Here is a 6398-nt window from a genome sequence, read left to right on the forward strand (position 1 = left end):
TTGATCAGAGCTAGGTAACAGACTGGGGGCAGGCAGGGGAGTTTATGGGCTGCAGTAGACAGATGAAGTTTTCCCCACTGGATAGTTGTGAGCAAACCAGAAATATGGTTGCTATGCACATAGACACTTGTCAGGTCCAAGAGAAGACCCCAAGGGAATCTTTCCCTGCTGCCACTCCTATTACCCCCAGAACTGTTGAAATCCATGATCATGTGCTTACATGAATGAAACTCAGTTCAAACCAAGAAGTTTTTGTTATGAATCTGCCCTACCTCTTGGTGGTTGTAGTGTTAGCAGATGTTTCATCAGTGTCTTCATGCAGCTTGAAAAATAACTTGGCAAAACTGGTGCCCCGTAGCTCCCCACGGAAACTTCGTGCAGCAAAGGCATACAGGATGGGGTTGACCGTGGTGCTTAAAAAGGCTACAGCCCAGTGAATGTTTGAGACAACCTTGTCAGCATGAGCCAAAGTTTTTGCCACACCCGGGAAGGTGCTTTGCAGCAACAGTGCACAGACTGTGAGGAGGCTGAAGATGTGGTAAGGGAGCCAGCACACAAAGAAGCCCCCAACCACAGCAATAATCAGCTTCTTGGTCTTCATCTTCCGATGGAATTTCAGAGTCCGAACCTTCCTTGCCACGCAGGAATAGCAGATGGAGATCACAGCAAAGGGGATCACAAAGCTGAACAAAGTCTCCACCACATTATCCACAATCTGCTGCCATTGGGCGCCATACACGTCATCTGAGCAATCGCCTTCCACATTCTGGCTCGATGTGAATATCAGAGTTGGAGATGCAAAGGCAACTGCTAACAACCAAACTGCCACTAATGTCATATATACCACATGTGGTCTCTGCCACCTTTTGGAAGCAACTGGGAGAACCACCACAACAAAGCGATGCAGGCTCATCAAGGTGATTAAAAAGATACTGGCGTACATAGTTAAATAGTTAAAGTACACAAGGAGCTTGCAAAAAGCCTCTCCCAAGTTCCAGCTGGTCGCAAAGTTATAAATCCAAAATGGCACTGTGAGCAATGCCATTAAGTCAGCCGTGGCTAAGTTCAGGATGAGTGCAATGAGGAATGATCTCCGGGGAAACTTGGTTAGGATGATCCAGAGCACAAAGCTATTCCCAGGTATGCCAGTCAGGAAGCAAACGCTAAGAATCAGGTTTGGAAGCAAAGTGTGCTGCACCCACAAAGTATCCATCCCTTTGCTGTTCAATCCAGTCTCTGTAGAACTATTGAGAGCCATTGTGGATCTCATTCGGGGATTAGCAGTTGCAAAGAGTGAGTGAGCACAGTCTTATATAGAGGTTCATGGCAAATACAGAGGAAATGGCATGGGATGATGCAGTGACACAGCTTCTCAAGAAATTAATGCAATCCATCATATACTTCAGCTTTCACCTTCTGGCTCTATGTGAATATCAGAGTTGGAATGCAAAGACAATCACCACAAATCCTGAATTCTTATGATGTTGAACTTCACTTTCATACACAAATCCCCATGCCTATTAACCTAGTTATTTAAATAATGATTAGTTGCTGCCTTTGATAGCTTTATCCTCTGCAAATCTCCTTTTAAAGTCTTCCAAGCTACTGTAATGGCCATCACCACATTCGTGGTAATGAATTTGGACAAAAGGAAGTACTTCTTCCACACATCATATAATTAAACTCTTCCTACACAAATCCAGAGTGGAGTTCCTAAGTAGGGTGGATGGCATCTTGTATGCCTCCTTCTTGCAACTCCTGCTGCCAAGCGTCTTGTCTTGCTTTCCTCTCCTCTAGACCACATCAGTGGGGGGTGGTTCTTGTGGTCTGGGCAGCCCAGGACCTCAATACACACTACCCAGGCTTGCACCCCATAGACTCCACTCCCAAAGGCTAACTCTTCCAGTTCTTATTGACAAACTGGTCCTGGAAGGGATGAGTAAATATCCTGACTTCCTATTACTTCATGCAAAGATCAGCATACTAATCATGTGTTACCAGCAAAGTTCAATTATCAAGTCCCGTAAGAAAGATTCAGACTATATACAATAAAATCTTATTCTAGGAGTAAACTCATTATTCAGAAACATACAGAAAGCCAGTCAGTCGTTTCTAACAGGGCTATGTCCCTTCAACTTCAAACTCGTCAGAGTAAACAAAATGATAAATAGGCAGGAACTTGCATGTAACAAACAATGGTTCGAAGTCATGATGGTGTTATAACATTCACTTACCCATAGTTAACACTGACCAGTTTGTCATGTTCAGATGGAATGACAAGTCAAGAGCAGAAGCAATGGAGGAGGGAAGGGGGAAAGAAACCACATAACCTCACTACTTTGTTCCTATAACATTAAACCACAGTTGAAGGTTCTGTTTGGCTGAGGCCACTCTCTCCTTACCTAACACAGATGAAGTGAGAGGACCCTATTTAAGCAAACATGTGCTCAGGAACCAAAGCAACCTAATTTTACCCAGGGAGAGCCTTAGAGTCATGCTCTCCTCATTGTGGGAAGGCTGCAGCAGCCAATCGCATCACATGAAGTTTGTTTCCAGTCTCTGAACTTGAGGCTATTTGCTTCATTTCCTGATATGTCTATAATGTTTTTAAAAAGCAAGTCTGCAGGAAATTTATTAGGTATTTTCATGTGCATTTCTCCCAATGAACAAACTTATATACAGTTGTGCCAAGTATATGCATTTTTGCAAGTTATTTTGTCCTAATAGAAGACATTTTTGAATGTTGCTTTGACCAATATACACATTTTTGTATGCATTCTGGGGTTGCAAAATTGCATTGCAAAATATGGAGACGTGTGACATTTGAAGGAGATCTGTTTTAGTTTGTATAGGTTTGAGAAGTGCACATTTTGTAGGTTTGAATTATGAATTGAATAAATTTCTTCCCTTGCTGATCCTGAGGTGAGGAAATGTCAAAAGTGTAAACACTTTGGTGACACTGGAAATTCCTCAGCTCCTTGGTTCAGGCTTTGCTGTGCAAATCCTAAACCTTGTTGTTGTTTAGTCGTTTAATCGTGTTCGACTCTTCGTGACCCCATGGACCAGAGCACACCAGGCACTCCTGTCTTCTACTGCCTCCCGCAGTTTGGTCAAACTCATGTTCGTAGCTTCAAGAACACTGTCCAACCATCTCGTCCTCTGCCGTCCCCTTCTCCTTGTGCCCTCCATCTTTCCCAACATCGGGGTCTTTTCTAGGGAGTCTTCTCTTCTCATGAGGTGGCCAAAGTATTGGAGCCTCAGCTTCAGGATCTGTCCTTCCGTGAGCACTCAGGGCTGATTTCCTTCAGAATGGATAGGTTTGATCTTCTTGCAGTCCATGGGACTCTCAAGAGTCTCCTCCAGCACCATAATTCAAAAGCATCAATTCTTTGGCGATCAGCCTTCTTTATGGTCCAGATCTCACTTCCATACATCACTACTGGGAAGACCATAGCTTTAACTATATAGACCTTTGTCGGCAAGGTGATGTCTCTGCTTTTTAAGATGCTGTCTAGGTTTGTCGTTGCTTTTCTCCCAAGAAGCAGGCGTCTTTTAATTTCGTGACTGCTGTCACCATCTGCAGTGATCATGGAACCCAAGAAAGTAAAATCTCTCACTGCCTCCATTTCTTCCCCTTCTACTTGCCAGGAGGTGACGGGACCAGTGGCTATGATCTTGGTTTTTTTGATGTTGAGCTTCAGATCATATTTTGAGCTCTCCTCTTTCATCCTCATTAAAAGGTTCTTTAATTCCTCCTCACTTTCTGTCATCAAGGTTGTGTCATCTAAACCTTGTTTTGTTTTATTTTCAGAAGGAGGGATAGGAAACAAAACAACTCATTCCAAATTGTTACTGTATATTCCTACCTTACCTTCCAAGTCCCGGACTGCAGAATCCAGGACCGGCAGCCGTGTGACACTGGAAGTTGCGTCGACGTAACTTCCGGTGTCACTTTGCCCTTCTATGGGCACCAAAAATGGCCGCTGTCGACACCGGAAGTAGCGTCTATGCACTTCCGGACATGCGTAGATGCGACTTTTGAAGCTGGCGGCGGCCATTTTTGGTGCCCATAGAAGGGCAAATCAGAAAGAAAAAAATGGCCGCCGACAGGAGAAAATAACGGAGAAAAACAGGAGACGAAGTGATATGGGGGACCACCGGGAAAAGGTAAGTAAAAGGGGGGGTTTCCCGGGGAAAACGGGGTACTTGGCAGCTATGATTCCTACGTATAAGACTACTTTTTAACCCAGGAAAATCTTCTCAAAAGTCGGGGGTTGTCTTATACGCCGGGTCATATTTCTTATACCAAACTCTGTATTTTAACTGGAATAGTTGGGGGTCATCTTATATGCCCAGTCGTCTTATACGGGGTAACTACAAATATCATACACAACTGCAAGTCTTCCCTCATTCATTCATTCACACACACACACAAACACACACAAGGCAACCACCCTGATTCCATGTCTGAAAATGTAACAGGAAATTATGCTCTTTCGCCAGCTTCAACAAAAACAGGAACTTGCATTTCCAAAAATTGCCACACAAACCACACTTTCTCGCAGTGCATTTTTCGGTCAAAGTGTTCCCTTAATTATCTCCATGTGGTCCCTTCTCTTCAGGGATTTAGCACTACCAGCCTCATCAAAAACGATAAGGAAAAGTGCCCCCCAAGTGCAGCATGCACAGATAACAGCTTCCTTGAATAGGAGTTGTGGGGGTTTCAGGGATGGGGAAACAAAGCAAGTAAAGCGCATTGGGTGAAGGCATCCCACTTACTTTCTGGTGGGTACAGCAAGTACAAATGCAACTTGAAACACAGCCGGGGGGGGGGAGGAAATGCCCTTGCTGTACTTTAAGCCACTAATGTGTATATAGCCCTAATCTGGGGTAGCAAAGAAATGTCAGTTCTTCAGGTATTTTAAGACGTCTAACATGTCCCTGGTAGGCAGTGCTTTTCTTCTAGGAAAAAAAAGTGCCAATACTGCGTACCCTTGAGAATCCTCAGGGGGGGAAAGCACTGCTGGTAGGTCTTTTCCTTGCTAAACTTGCAAAGTTCCTTCAACTTTTACTCAAACAACTTGTTTCCCATCTCATGGATAATCTGCCCTGCCCTGCTCTAAACCTATTCTGTTTTTTAAACAAATACTTCTTAAAGCATCCAAAACTAGACATAGTATTCCAGGTAGGGCCCAGCTAGTGCAAAACAAAATGGAACTTACCTGAATATGGCATCATATCATCTCACCTGCTCATATTATTATTATTATTATTATTATTATTATTATTATTATTACACCGCCTTATACCCGGAGGTCTACCCAAGATGAGAAAGTAAGTTGTCAGCCATTCTCATGTGTCATTGTTGTTTATTTGTATGCTGTTTTTCATCAAAGCTCATGCTCAAAGCAGCACACAACATCAAAAAGTTTACATAATTCACGAGCATTTACGATACAGAACAACATGTAAATCGTTACATAAACAATAGGCTAATGAAAACATCTCCTATTAATAAATATACAATAAGATGAAACAATCCACTGATAATTTTTAATGAGGACTAATAACACCCAAAATAATACATCTTCAAAATTAAATATTGACCCTAGCAACAATCCCCAAGCAATAACACCCCATCTTGAGGGTCTCCAGCCACTTTTGGCAGCAGCAGAAGCCTTTGATGATCAGAGGGTCGCATAATTAGTTAGTTATAACTAGGTTGTCTCATGCTGCCCTCCCTGTACCATGTATTTGTGTATCTATGTGACGATAAATAACTTTATCGTGCATTAGTTCCCATAGCTTTGTAAAAATGTGTATATTAGGTAAAAATGCATACAAAAATGTAGTTACTAAGAGAAATCCATGCTGATGAATATTCATGAGGACTTTAAAAAAAAAATTCACTACACTAACTGATGTGGAAGTGTGGAGAACTGAACTTAAGGTTTGAGAAAATGGGAAAGTGGGAGAAACCAAAATTGATAGATTTGTGCATCCCTTGGCAGGACTGAGTAGAGGTAGCACATCCCAATGCAGCCAGGGCTCATGGTTCTTTCATGGAGATATTGTAAGGTGTCCTGGGCAGGAAAAAATATATAAACAGGTAATAGCCTAGATACAGGTAGGAAAGTTGCTTGGATAGAATAGATGTCAAGAGTTCTCCACATTGGAAAGTTGCTAATGAACCACAGATAAGGTTGTTGCTGCACACAAAAACTCTCTGGGTCTCCCTCAGATCGCCAGGTGCCACAACAGAATTGCCTTTGTCTCACATCCATTATTTTACCCCAGCAACCTCTGAGGTTCTTCCTTTGTTTATTAATATATACAGAAAATGCTCATATCAGAGGAGGAATATTTTATTCTAAAGTTACCCCCTTACTCCCCTGGAG

The sequence above is a fragment of the Zootoca vivipara genome, chromosome 6 (assembly GCF_963506605.1).
Source record: "Zootoca vivipara chromosome 6, rZooViv1.1, whole genome shotgun sequence".
Taxonomy (NCBI): domain Eukaryota; kingdom Metazoa; phylum Chordata; class Lepidosauria; order Squamata; family Lacertidae; genus Zootoca; species Zootoca vivipara.